At 40.9% G+C, this 15,204-nt stretch overlaps 1 non-coding gene across 1 annotated transcript; it reads left to right on the top strand.

Annotated features, from left to right (window-relative positions):
• The first annotated feature begins 285 nt into the window (after positions 1 to 285).
• On the top strand, positions 286 to 360 carry Trnaa-ugc. Its single transcript has one exon. It is a non-coding gene; the product is annotated as a tRNA-Ala (tRNA).
• The last annotated feature ends 14,844 nt before the right edge of the window (positions 361 to 15,204 follow it).

Genomic DNA, 15,204 nt, shown 5'->3' with positions numbered 1-15,204 from the left:
AGCAAAGCTGCATCGTCATCCACGGTAACTGTTCTTTCGGGAACAGATACTACCGTCATATATAGTTAAAAATATGGGTTCCCTGCCTTTGACCTTCTTGTGCGGACGCACACGCTATGCCCGAACTCGTACGGGACTTGGTAGATTAATCTGCCACGAGTAATGAGTATGATGGGCAAACATCTATTAGGCGCACTACGAATGTAGTGGTGTGGACATGTTGGGAATGTGGATCTCACGGGGAGCGTGCACGGGATAAGTCCCTGCAGACGCAGTATTCTCTGTGCCCGCGGTGGCTCAGATGGATAGAGCGTCTGCCATGCAAGCAGGAGACCACGGGTTCGAGTCCCGGTCGGGGCACACATTTTCAATATGTCCCCAATGACGTGTATCAACGCCTGCTTGCAGCTAGGGTGTCTATTTAATTATCATTTCATTTCTAGCAAAGCTGCATGGTCATCCACGGTAACTGTTCTTGCGGGAAGAGATACTACCGTCACACGTAGTTCTTCTACTGTATTTCTTTCCCCACATTCTTGTCAATCGTTCTCTAAAACCTGTGCTTCTTTCAGTTTACCCAGGTCCCATCTTTTTAAATTGTCTCCTCTTTGCTGTTTCTTCAATTTTTATCTACATTCCATAACCACTAGATTTTGGTCAGAGTCCGTATCTGCTGTGAAAAGTCTTACAATTTCAAACCTGGTTCCTAAATGTCTGTCTTACCATTATATAAACTATCTTAAACCTTCCCGTGTCTCCAGGCCTCTTTCCACATATACAAATTTATTTCATGACTCTTAAACCATGTGTTAGCTACGATTAAGTTATGCTCTGTGTATGATTCGACCAGGCAGCTTCCTTTTTTATTCCTTAGCCCCATTCCATATTCACCTACTGCTTTTCCTTCTCTCCTTTTCCTACTATCGAGTACCAGTCCCTTATGAGTAGTAAATTTTCGTCCTGCTTCACTATCTGAAAAGTTCTTTTATTACATCTTACATTTCTTCAATCTCTTCGTCATCTGCAGAGCTCTTTGGCACATATACTGGTATTACTATGGTAGGCACGGGCTTCGTGTCTCTCTTGGCTGCAATTATTTGTTCACTATAATCTTTGTAGTAGCTTAGCAGTGCTCCTTTTTTTTATTCATTACTAAACTTCTCCTGCATAACCCCTATTTGATTTTGACTACCCCTATTTCATTTTGAACCAACATTTATACAGGGTGTTTCAAAATTGACCGGTATATTTGAAACGGCAATAAAAACTAAACGAGCAGCGATAGAAATACACCGTTTTGTTGCAACATGCTTGGGACAACAGTACATTTTCAGGCAGACAAACTTTCGAAATTACAGTAGTTACAATTTTCAACAACAGATGGCGCTGCGGTCTGGGAAACTCTATAGTACGATATTTTCCACATATCCACCATGCATAGCAATAATATGGCGTAGTCTCTGAATGAAATTACCCGAAACCTTTGGCAACGTGTCTGGCGGAATGGCTTCACATGCAGATGAGATGTACTGCTTCAGCTGTTCAATTGTTTCTGGATTCTGGCGGCACACCTGGTCTTTCAAGTGTCCCCACAGAAAGAAGTCACAGGGGTTCATGTCTGGCGAATACGGAGGCCAATCCACGCCGCCTCCTGTATGTTTCGGATAGCCCAAAGCAATCACACGATCATCGAAATATTCATTCAGGAAATTAAAGACGTCGGCCGTGCGATGTGGCCGAGCACCATCTTGCATAAACCACGAGGCGTTCGCAGTGTCGTCTAAGGCAGTTTGTACCGCCACAAATTCACGAAGAATGTCCATAATAACGTGATGCAGTAATCGTTTCGGATCTGAAAAATGGGCCAATGATTCCTTTGGAAGAAATGGCGGCCCAGACCAGTACTTTTTGAGGATGCAGAGATGATGGGACTGCAACATGGGGCTTTTCGGTTCCCCATATGCGCCAGTTCTGTTTATTGACGAAGCCGTCCAGGTAAAAATAAGATTCGTCAGTAAACCAAATGCTGCCCACATGCATATCGCCATCATCAATCCTGTGCACTATATCGTTAGCGAATGTCTCTCGTGCAGCAATGGTAGCGGCGCTGAGGGGTTGCCGCATTTGAATTTTGTATGGATAGAGGTGTAAGCTCTGGCGCATGAGACGATACGTGGACGTTGGCGTCATTTGGACCGCAGCTGCAACACGGCGAACGGAAACCCGAGGCCGCTGTTGGATCACCTGCTGCACTAGCTGTGCATTGCCCTCTGTGGTTGGTGTACGCGGTCGCCCTACCTTTCCAGCACGTTCATCCGTCACGTTCCCAGTCCGTTGAAATTTTTCAAACAGATGCTTTATTGTATCGCTTTTCGGTCCTTTGGTTACATTAAACCTCCGTTGAAAACTTCGCCTTGTTGCAACAACACTGTGTTCTAGGCGGTGGAATTCCAACACCAGAAAAATCCTCTGTTCTAAGGAATAAACCATGTTGTCTACAGCACACTTGCACGTTGTGAACAGCACACGCTTACAGCAGAAAGACGACGTACAGAATGGCGCACCCACAGACTGCATTGTCTTCTATATCTTTCACATCACTTGCAGCGCCATCTGTTGTTGAAAATTGTAACTACTGTAATTTAGAAAGTTTGTCCACCTGAAAATGTACTGTTGTCCCAAGCATATTGCAACAAACGGTGTATTTCTGTCGCTGCTCGTTTAGTTTTTATTGCCGTTTCAAATATACCGGTCATTTTTGAAACACCCTGTATTTATCAACAGGTGGGTAAATAACTTTTTGTTGTGGAAGGTCAACCATTTTGAAAACCTACTTCACTACACTTACACTAGGATAGTAGGAGAGAGTTATTTACAGTGTTCCCGAAATAGAACAGTAGAAGTATTAGAGCATACCATGAATTTAAACAAGGACTAATTGCACCCAACTCGAGGAGGCATCAGTCACCACCTGATGTACCTATCATACAGAGATGGATCCTCTACCTACCTTGGATCTCATATTTACTCTTTTTCTGTATACCATTGGCACAACATAAGGAGGAACAAAAAACTTCGTATGTTCCTTGACTTTACATTCATATAGATATTTTTGTATGATGCCAGGTTTCTTGACAAAGACTTCAGATTGTGACTACAAAGGATCGTACAACTTTTGCCTATTTACTTCAGAAGCATCCTCTACATTGCCTACTTTATCACAAACAACCTCAGAGATGTAAAATGACTGTTCTATCTCCTGAAAAGTGCTGATTTATGACTGATAGCTTCAGGGGGAGGTTGTGATTTCACGAAGATAAGAATTTTAAAGAAGTTTATGTCTTCTTCTTCTCTTGAAATCCAGTTATCGAATTGCAAGTAGACCAACCTCTTATCGACTTCAGTTTTCCGCCTTAGCATCATTAAAGTTTGGGATAACCTTTCATTCCGTCAAGAAACCGACATCTAATATCACCTGTGCACTAAGAATGGGCACAATTAAGAAGCTGACAGAGAACTGATGACAGGAAATAACATCTAAATGAGTCTGTTTCTTGACCTCTATAGTTTTAGCAGTAAAAGCATCCTTAATTTTGCTTCGCTGCAATGTGTATGTTCGACAAACAATTAATCACTGTCATCTGCTGAAAGCTGCCCCACTGATAACCAAAACAGTACTATTGCAATACAAAACTGCTGATAAAGAAACTTTTCCAGCACAAAATGATACAATAGGATACATTAAGATGTTCTGATTGTCTGCCTTCTCTTCCAATAAGGTATCTCTAATGTCATTAAAGTGGACAACATTAATTCGTCTCACCTCTGAATTCAGGTCACAAAATATTTTTTCTAGGATAGTGTCAACAAAATCGACTAACTTATAATTACTTATGTTCCCTACTGCTTGTGGTTGTACATCTGTTTCACATTCACTGTCATCATCTGACTAAGGCATGTAATTAGTTGTCCAGTCAAAAACACAGATTTCCTTTAATTTTAGTGCTTGGTCCTCAACAGTCTCTATATTAACGGGATTATGGTTGGTTTCAATGGACATCTGTTCTTCATGCTGATTATTAATAGGCCCATACTGTTCATTCTGTTCACTAATCGGTTCACAATGTATGATTCCTATGGTATGAATGGAGGAATTCTCTGTATCGACAAACGAAGCATTTGCCACATGTGCCTTATTCATTACATAGTTAAACTATTCACATATATCTTCCTTAACCTTTTCAATTTTCTCTTTCAAGTCAACATAAAATTCCTCGCTACATTATTCTATTAATTTGTTTGGCACAGTCCCCTAATTGTCCTTAAATTCTTTTTGTCCAGTCACTACCACTTTCTTCAAATTCTCAGTCCTGTTCTTTATTTTTCTGTGATAATTCCTTCAGTCTACTTTGCAAAAAATCATTGTTCCCAACTCCGCCACTACCATGGGAAGGGGTAGAGGTGGCTCAGTTTGGTCAACAATTGTGGATGCAAATCTTGAATCCTTAACTACAGAAGCTGACTGTTGTCACAAATTATATACTACAGACTCAGTTTTCAAAGCAGAAAAGAAAACTTTGTCCAACGGCGAAAATCAGCAGTCAGTCAAGTAATTACACACTCTGACAGAACAAGTCCAAAGGTGAAAGTAATTTGTTGCACTTTAACCTCGTGTTTGTAAGTATCTGGATGGCACCCAAGAAACATATAAAATTTATTTTGATATCGAAATATGTATGTCTCAGTGCCGGGAAACAGAGCTGTATTAAAATTAAATGTAGTTTGTAAATACATGCACTTCACCCTGGACGATGTGAAATCCAGAGTAGCCAGCAATCAAACAATTTGTCTGCAATAAAGGAGTCCATTTCCAATGAAATTTACATATGCTATCTGACTAGAAAAGAAGTGATTCGGACAAAAATGTTGGCCCTAATTACAACAATCACTTTCTTGAATCTTGCAATCTCTGTACTGGAACTATTATTTTAATTACAAAGGAAAAGAACATAAAATTTAACACATCTGACTTTCTGATGAAACTGCTTGAAAACTCACAAGATAGCACTTTACTAAAAACTTTTATTGTTACTAAGCCTCAAAATGAATACTAGTATTTTCACAAAGACACTGACAATCACTACACCTTACAATGGATGTGAGCTATGATGGTAATTAAATTTATGAGCATACCTGTGCATATAGATAGATCGTCTGCTCTGCAATCTCTCACTATCAGGATAACGATGAGACTGTCCAAAACCAAACTTCATTTGCCGTATTCGGGATGTGCATTGCAAGACGATATCTTCACAGTTTTCACAAAAATGCTTCTCAGCATAAAATGCGTGGTGTGCAAAGCGAGTATGTACAGTTGCTTTCTTTGATACTTGATTCAACTATTAGACAAATCCAAGTGCTCCACTCTACGTGTTTTACTATCAAATACCCCCTGGGATGGAATTAGTGAACCCCAGCTGTCTTCATATAGTGTAAACCATGAAATATTGCATGCGTTTTGCAAATGGCTGTGAGTCGTGTAACTGAGGCGGGACGTGGGGAACAGCCTGGTATTCATTAGTGGGATGTGCAAAACCGCCTAAAACCACATCCAGGATGGCCAGCAGACCTGCTCTCATCGTTAATCCGCCAGGCAGATTCGATCCGGGGCTTTCGCACATACCTGGGTAGAGGATGTAGCACATGAGCACTCTCAGTTAACCTGACGGGTAGTAGAAACACTGAGCTATGTAGTATGAATTATTTGCTACAGTACTAGTGCACAAACAGTTAGGGTTGTACACTTTGCTCGTGTACACTCAATACTGAAGTATGGTATTTTCTGTGGAAATGTACACCAAGTCATAACAGTTCTCAGGAAACAAATAACAATCACAAGAATAACGAAAGAAGCGAGCAGCAGAAAATCATCAAACTTTATTTTAAAGATATAAAGATCTTAGCTCTTCTCTGGACTTATGTATTGGAAATAGTCATGCATGGTAAAAAAGTATACTGAGAAAAGAAAGCCTTTTTCCTCAAAACAAAAGTGTCGATGATTACAGTACCAGGTCAGACAGTGACATACATATGAGTCGTTGAAACACCACATTATGCCAAAAAGGTGGACATCATGCAGGAACAAAATTATACAACAGATTACCAAAACATATAAAATTCCTTACTGAACTACATAACTGTAAAAAGTCTGTGACAGCTTCAATCTCACAGTATCTTATACAAGATAAAATATAATTCTTGCCTTAAATTGTGGAAATCAGTTGTAAAATTTTCAATTGTTAACTGTATAGATCCAATTGGTTATACAAATTTAAATGATGTATGTTTCATGTTGTAAAACCAACAGCTAAAACGTGTTCTGTCGAATATCCTGTGTACGATATATGAACTGAAAAAAAGATTTATATGGACAAATAAATAATAAAAAAATAAGACTGGGTTACCTTCAAATTGACTTTCCTCATTCTTGCATTCATATCATCTCATTTTCTCAAATTTTTTTCCTCAATACATATTACTAAAAATCCCTTTCAAAATATTGCTACCTCCACTATATGGAATCCTTTTCAAATCGAGTACGTGTGCAGACTGTCCAATGTACCCTACACACTGCTACTCTCTGACCTACTCCAACAGCTTTGGTCTGAAAGCATAGACTTACAACGAATATGATTATACCAATACAACAGAGATTGTTTACATTTATCAGATTCGCAACTTCATTCACAATTATGGCCGAAATTTCTTGAGAATCGACGTGGCAAATCAGACAGTCCCCTTCCAAGTGGAACGTGAAAATTGCATAGAGCCTCGTAAGTTATCCTTAGATTGAAAGGCCAGAACATTCGAAACGGCCATAACAGCTTTATTCTGTAGAAGCCACGCCCCCTAACCTCTGCTGCGTAGAGCTATGCCGCATTTCAAGGCGCAGCCTTAAGACTAGGTACTACCTGTACGAAGCACATCCCTTTCTATCACATATAAGCCATGCAAACACGTTGACGGTATTATTTTAGTCCGTGTGGTAAATATGCGAAATGCATCCTGATAATTTTAACTCTGTAATACGTTGTTGAATAATTTATTTTGCGAAATATTTTTGGGTGGCTCCTCATTAGAGCGTTTAGTTATGGTCCGCCCTAGGTCGTTACACAAGATGAATTTAACGTTTCACAAGCGTCACTGGACGTCGTTTTGTTTATGATAGGACTAAGTCAAAGTGCCTTCATCTGTAACGAAAATCACATATGAAACCACAGTGCGGTGAAATCTGGATATTTCAAGCATTCTGATTCCATTTCGACTAGAAATGAAAGCAGATATCCAACGAATTAAGAAGCACTCCGCTGCGATCGTAAATGGACAATGTAGCTGACACCGAAGTGAACCAGAAACATTCAGGGAACTCTAAGTAAACATTTGTGATATGAATGTCACGAATCCTGCGTTACAGAAACGGCATTCGAGACAGACGGTGTCACATTCTGCAGTCACCCTCTTACACCTCGCACATGCATCATGGGAGAGATTATAACGCGTGCCGATATACACTGAACAGCCTCAACATTCGCGCTATAGCAAATATATGTAAGCTGAGCAGACACGGACTGGGATTACAATAGCAAAGATATTGGTTAGAAATGGGAATATCCACTGATATAAGCGACTTTTACAAAGGGCAACTGGTTATTATGCAGAGCCTGTGAACGAGTGTCTCGAAAACAATGAAGCTTGTCGAATTTTTACGTGCTGCTGTCGTTAGCCTCTACGGAAAGAGGTAGGACAGTGAAACTAGCACTAGGCGGTAAATGGTTGGACGTCAACGATTCTTCACAGAACGTGGGGTTCAGAGACTTATCTGCACTGTGAAGCAGGATAGATGGCGACTTTGGCGTCTCTGTCAATAGGGCACAGTGCTGATGCACGCACAAATGCTTCGGAGTATATCGTTCAGCGGACAGTAATAACACGGAATTCCGAAGCAGACCATCCCTACTTGAGCATACGACGCTGTCAGTTATGATTACAGTGGGCACGAGACCCTCGGGAGTCAGCCGACGATCAATGGAAACTTGTAGGCTACTCGAGTGAAACACAGTTTGGCTACTCTAGGTGGATAGTCGGCCCAAGAATAGCCGTCATAGCAGTGAACCTCGGCTTGAAACACTGCGAGCCATGGATGCAGGCTGGTGGGAGCAGCATTATGCTTTGGGAGACATTCTCTGCGCTTGCGTGGGTACTGTGGTAGTAATCGGTAACATGCTGACAACTGCTAGGTACCATTCATGCCTTATGTCTTGCCCGATAGCGATGTCAATTTTCAGCAGTATAATTCTCAATGTCTACAATGCAGAACCGTGCTGCGGTGGCTTGAGGAGCATTATAGTGAATTCACGTTGATGTCTCTGCGACAAAATTCGCCTGATGAAGTCCAATTTAATCCATCCTCCTCGCTATCTGGCGCCATAACCCGTTCGAAAATCCGCGGTTCAGTGCTAAAACGGAAATACAAGCTATTACGCAGATGGTCATAATGATTCGGCTCATCAGTGTAATTCTTCTTTGATGCTAACGAAATTAGGCCACAAAATGGCTATGAATGATATTAACTTCCTTCACCATACCCTTACAATAATTTATGAGTACATTTCATAATGTAGTTGCAGCTGAAGAGCTATTACAGAATGACAAGGAGCAGTGTTACTAACGTTAACGCTATTTATGACTTTGATGCAGCTATATACCACGCTACAGTACTTTTCGATTCCGTGACTGCACAACTCACGTGGTTTTCAGACGAAGAAGTCGTCGAGCATGTTCGGAGTGTATTTTCATCCAGAAAGTGCCTTCCTTGAAGATCGTTCAATAAAGAGCGGAAAAGGTGATTTGAGGACGCAACATCAGGTGAATAAGGTAAGTGCGGAATTGACTTACCAATCCAACTCCTGGATAGTGTTTTTGTCAGTCTAGTCGAATGCCGGTGGGCGTTATCGCGTTGTAGCACCACTGCATGCAATGTTCCTCGCAGATACTCTTCGACTTCCACTCCAAGACGTCTCAGTTGTCGGCAATTAATGTCAGCAGTGATTGTTACATCTCGGAGCAAGAATTCGCAGACCACCACACTGTCAATGTCGGCCCAGATGCATAACATTAAGTTTTGTGGATGCGTTCAGCTCTTTCTCCGGGAAGACTAAGCTTGGTTAGGGCTCTGCCTTTCCTTTCTTTTACTTATGTTAGCATAAAGACACCGTTTCTTGTCACCTGTAACGATACTGGATATGAATGGTCTGTCTTGTTCAAACCCCAACTGATGATGAGCAAGCAGAGATGCATATATGCTGCGTCGCTGGTTTTTGTGATTCTTATAGCATGTAGTACCCTACACACCCTATCTTTGAACCTCCCTCGTTGTAAGCAAATGTTGCGCGATAGTGGAGTGATTCCAGTTCATCACATTTGCCAGTTCTCGAGTACATGACGTGTATCCTTGCAGATTAAAGGCTTCAAACGATGTTCATCAAATACCGAACGTCTTCCTGAACGTAGATAGTCACTAACGTACAATCGTTCATTCTTAAAACGAAAAACAATTTTGTTGCTGCGCTCTGTAAAATGATACTCTTCTCATACATACCACATTTGTTTCTGGCTGCCTCCGCTGCTATCAGCCCTCTATTGAGACTAAACAGAGGAATAAGTTGGAATTGTTCTGATTTCTCCAATTGGCACCCCATTTTATAACGTCCATAGCTCCACTCAATATCATCAAATGACAAAACATGACAGTATGTAAAAGTAAATGGCAACAGTCGACTACAAGTAAAGAATGACAGTCGATAAATGAATCCATAGCAACAGGAATTCCAAAATGCAAAGCAGAAACGCTACGAACTTAAGCACTATCCAAATAGATAAGGTAATCGAATGCTTGAAACGGACGATGTATGATCGGTCTCAGTATCTTGGAAACCAATTCTCTGAAGCTCAAGTGTTTTAGAAGCAACACACAAAGAAATTACCGACATTGTCTACGTGTGGGCATTAATATAAATCAATGGGTAAAGTTGAAAATTTGTGCCAGGCTGGAATTCGAACTGGGATATCTTGGTTACTAGGTACATGCTATAGCCACTAAGCCATCCGGACACAATGGTCATTGTAGCTGCACGGACTACCATAGCATTTCTCCTTCCAGACACAAATTTTCAAATTATCCTCAGACTACTAATGTAGCGCCCCTAGCCCACAATCCTCGTTGCTCGCGGCGTTTCACTAAAAGGAAACTCCGGTTCTGTAAATAAGCCCCTCACTGTGCTGGAATAGTTACAAATTAAGGTGTCTTTTTTCTAGTTCTTCCGCTTTCAGAAACATGCCCCAACTATGTGGTTATGAAGATCCTAAAATGTAAACCTTATTTTCCTTCAGAAGTTCAGATACCTGCTAAGAGTCTCAGAAGAGGATAGATCCTATGCTGACAAACGACTCTGACATAGTGTATCGTAGATGTTGGCAAGACTTTGGTTTCGCGGACAGAAATTACAGTGGCTCATCAACGGTCCCCTTAGTACGGAAATTAAAGACTGGTGTTATTTAACTGCAGTGCCTCTTTAGTTGTATTACAGAAGACGTAAAACGTACTACGGGAAGGAGCTGAGGCATTACGCGTGATGCCAGTCTTCGCGCACGAGACTTTGCCTCAGAACCAAACCGAGGTATAAGAATTTGATCCACTTTTCGTTTTGTCAGAGAGCCGTGTAGCAAAACTGAGACCTGTATTCGGGGCGAGAACCCATGAAAAGTTATGTCAGGCTGCATCCTTCCGCTAGAAACCGGTTATTCAGAGGCGAGTCGCTGACTCGGCCTCCCATTGGCTGCTCAGGCACCTGCTTAGAGAACGAGGAAAACGTGCGCCTTGCCGGGACTCTAAAGGCTGAAAAATGGTAACGTGTTTCCAGCGTGTATCTGGTCGGGGCAGTCCGTTCGTCACGACGCGTGGATTACGCGGTCTCAGGCTGGCCTTGGAGCCAAGTTTTCTTTTTACATTCTCTGATGTGCAACATTTTCCTTGTGAAGTCTGACGCCTGACTTTAATTAATTTATGAAGCGGAAAAAAATTGATATAGAATGTATTTGAATTTCAGCTACTGGATACTTTATGTGGCACAATTTCCAAATATGCTGTTAATCATGGCATGGGAATAGGAGTGTAAGAAAGGTTGTGGCCAAAGCAACGTAATAACGTAACTTGAAATGATACGCAAACAATACTTACTGCAATCCTAATTCAAAAATTAGTTCCTCTACAACAGCATCTTACCAGTCACGATAGTGTCTCTAATTTACGATTTGTGATGAATTCAACGAAGAAACAGACGCAGCCCATAGCGGGGAATAAATATCCTGATTTGAGTTGGAAATCTTGTAGAAACTAATCTAACACACAAAAACTGAAGTGTCAGTTTGACACGTAATGCACCTTACTCTTCAACTTGACCCAGTAACAGAAGCGAATGAATCTGTACACAGTTATCCTCCAGTCAAAATGAGAGAACTTCTACATATCACCGTTGGAATATTCCAGAAGATATAGTCTGAGGTAGCCTACCTCTCGTATTTGTGTCAATAATTAAAATGCGTACATTAAGTCACGAATTTGCATTCGACTGTTATAGGTATAAATGAAGAGACATTACGTAGTTTACATAATGCTTACTCTCAAAATGTGACTCCAGAAAACTTAAGGCCTGTCTCACTCTCCCCATCTGGAAAGTCCTTGAAGGCTCGACTGTAGCTACCGACCGCCGTGTCATCCTCACCCGCAGACATCACAGGATGTGGATGTAGAGGGGCATACGGTCAGTACACCGATCTCTAGGTCGTTGTCAAATTTCGTGACATGGACCGGTACTTCTCAGTCAAGTATTTCCTCAATTGGTCTCACAAGGGCTGAGTGCACCCCGCTTGCCAGCAGTCCTCAGCAGAACAGGATAGTCGTCAATACAAGTGCTAACCAAGCCCGACAGCACTTAACTTCGGTGATATGTCGGGAACTGGTGTTGCAACTGCATCGAGGGCGTTGACAGGTCTGTTCCAGACTAACAGGTAATGTCAACCTTATCTTATGCCGTAATTCTTTATTTCCACATGACATTAGCGGCAAGTTTGATATTACACTCAGAAAACCATTCTCAGTGGTTGCTGAAACATCCGTCAATGTAATTATTACTAGCTATGAACAATTAGAGTACTACCATATCCTGTGATTAGTCAGCTTCTTGGTAACATCAAGTTCACATAAAAATTATTCCTAATGAATGTGTTACGACTGTGCACGGGATTTCTATTGTTTCATCTTGACGAGAGTCCAGTCGATGTTCGCATCTGCTGTCACACCGACCTTCCTTTAAGTGAAAGAAGGAGAGATTTTATTGTTAACTGTTCTAAGCGGAATTTAAGTCAACTACCACCTACAGGGAAGGTTAACAGCAATCTCAGTAAACAATTCTTAATTCATTTCTATGAGCTATATAATCTTTGCAATGAGTACAGTGCGTTGCACGTTTTCAATGTTCGTTAGGAGGTAGTTTCCTGTTAGTTTTAATTAGTGTATGTAACATCTGAGTATTAATGATTAGGCTCTGAACTGGCAGCAACTTATGGCTACACACATACTTGATTTTAAATAGCTTGATATACATCGTTGAAACTTCCGTGAACACTATCTATCGTAACTGTTCGCTGCTATTTCTTAACTTTACGCTGTTTTCGTTATTATTATTGTTTTAGATTTTAGACCCAATATTTTCACGTGTTATTATATGAAAGACAAACACCAACTTCACTTAACGAAGCACCTGTACATAGAAGAGCGCGGAGCGAACTGCCTCCGGCCAGAAGACAGACAGTATATATACAGCTACTGAACGTTCCAGTACAGTGAGTCTTGACGTTTGTCGACACTTCCGGAATGTACTTGAACAAAATATAGAAATCAAAATGGTGCAGTCCACATGAGTTTTGAACGCACAACCCTCCATTCAATAGTTTTGTATCATAACCACTACATCACGCTCCTACTGAGCCTCTTCTGCGACAATATCGCAAAATTTCAGTGAAATAAAAACAAATATTTGAACACAACAGGATACAAATATATTTATAAGCAGATAAATACGACATAGAGTGATTAACATTCTTATTAGAAATTAAGTTTAGACATCTCGTCTATTATACATGTATATATGTCACGTAAATGGTATTTTAAAGCTATTAAAACTATTTGTAATATTCTTGTAATACAGCCAATCTTTTTCATGATATATGAGAGGAAAATTATTGGTTATCTGTTATATGTGGTTGTTACTTTCACAATAACAGTGTGGAACCAGTTCTTTATGTCTCGTATGTGGAATACTATGACTAAACCACGTCCTAAAAGTTATGGCAGATTTGTAGCTTTAGACTAGCTGTATTCGTTAACCTGACGCTATTCTTCGCTACTTATCAAGAATTGGCATCGTTTGGTGTACATTCCTTTATATTATTAGTACGAAATGTTACATGGAATATAATCAGAGTGATTTTACTATTAATTTGTTCTTTTCTGACCAGAAAACCAAACATTTTCTTTAAATTCTTTGTTTCAGTGTGTTTTATTGTTTCTCCATACACATAATCTCCAACGCCCTTTGAGCAATGTTACGATGCGTTTGCTTCTAGCGCTGTTCTAATTTAGGGTTCGAACTGTTACACCTATCCAATGTCAGACAAATGCAGTAATAGTTCATAATGTATTTGAATGTTTTGTGCATTGCTCCGTCGTATCACCAGTAACGAATTCAGCAGCGTGTATGAATTCATACAGGTTTTTATAAGGATATTGTGGGTAAAATACAGAATGTCTTACTACCATTATTGCAATGATTTTCTAGCCTCAATTGTAAATGTGGAATAAATTGGGCATTTGCTTCACTTGTTAGTGTAAGAATGCACGATTTGTTCAGGTAATTGATTGTTGAACATTAAGTTGTCGCACCACGAAGGAACTCTCCAAATTGAACGGAAATAGATACATTTGGCGTACAAGTCCAGACCAAGAAATGATTACAATTTCAGATATATTGGTTGATTTGTTGACTAGAACATATCAATAAAGTGTTGGTCCACCTCTGGACTTTACGCAAGGAGTTACTCGCGTGGCATTGATTGACACAGCTCTTGGATGTCTTCCTGAGGGATATCGTGCCAAATTCTGTCCAATTGGCATGTTAGATCGCCGAACTGCTGTGAGGGCCAGGAGACTAACTGAGTGGAACAGAATTGCCTTCCTTGAAGAGTCCTGCTTCAAAGTGAGTCCCAATGACCAGCGAAGACGTATCTGGAGATGCCCCAAACAGCGGTGGGATACCAACCAGACTGTCGCCCGCCATAAGGCCCGACAGCCGGGAGTGCTGGTCTGGGTTTCCATTTCTTTTCATACTGAGACATCATTGATTGTCACCCACGGCGCTCTTAGAGCACAGAGTTGGTCGACGATGTTATACGCCCAACTCTGTTGTTCTTCATGGCAATCCATCCACTGCCTACGTTTCAGCAAAACGATGCTCTCCAGCACAAGGTCAGAGTTTACACTGCTGTCCTCCGTGCTTGGCAAACATGACCTTGGCCAGAATATTTTGCCGGATTTCTAACCCATTGACACCATTTGGAGTATTAAGGAGAGAGTGCTCCAACCACATAGAGATTTTTGACAATTTTGCTCGCCAGTTGGACAGAATTTGCCATGATAATGCTCATGATGACATCCAGTAACTCTATGAATCAGTGACAAGACAAATATCTCCGTTCATAAGGGCCAGAGGTGGACCAACGCTTTATAGATTTGGTGAAGTTGTCAAGCCCTTGCTATTCAAGAAATAATCCGATATTATTGAAATTGTAGTCATTTGTCTGTCTGTATATGTACACCACATGCATCAGTTTGGGTCCCATTCGGATAATTACATTGTAGTGCATATGTTTTTGTCATTGTTCATCAGTGGCGGTTTTACAGCCGCAGCAAAGTCTTTTCTAGATATGAGGTCATTGTCTAACCCAGCGATTTACATGTTGCAATGAGGCCAGGACAGCGAAATGGCTATTACAACCTTTTTTTGTCCTGAACGGTGCTGCTGCCTGCGG

Source organism: Schistocerca piceifrons, chromosome 5, assembly GCF_021461385.2.
Source record: "Schistocerca piceifrons isolate TAMUIC-IGC-003096 chromosome 5, iqSchPice1.1, whole genome shotgun sequence".
Lineage (NCBI taxonomy): Eukaryota > Metazoa > Arthropoda > Insecta > Orthoptera > Acrididae > Schistocerca > Schistocerca piceifrons.
Note: the sequence above shows the minus strand (reverse complement) of the source record. Positions and strands in the feature narration are given on the sequence as shown.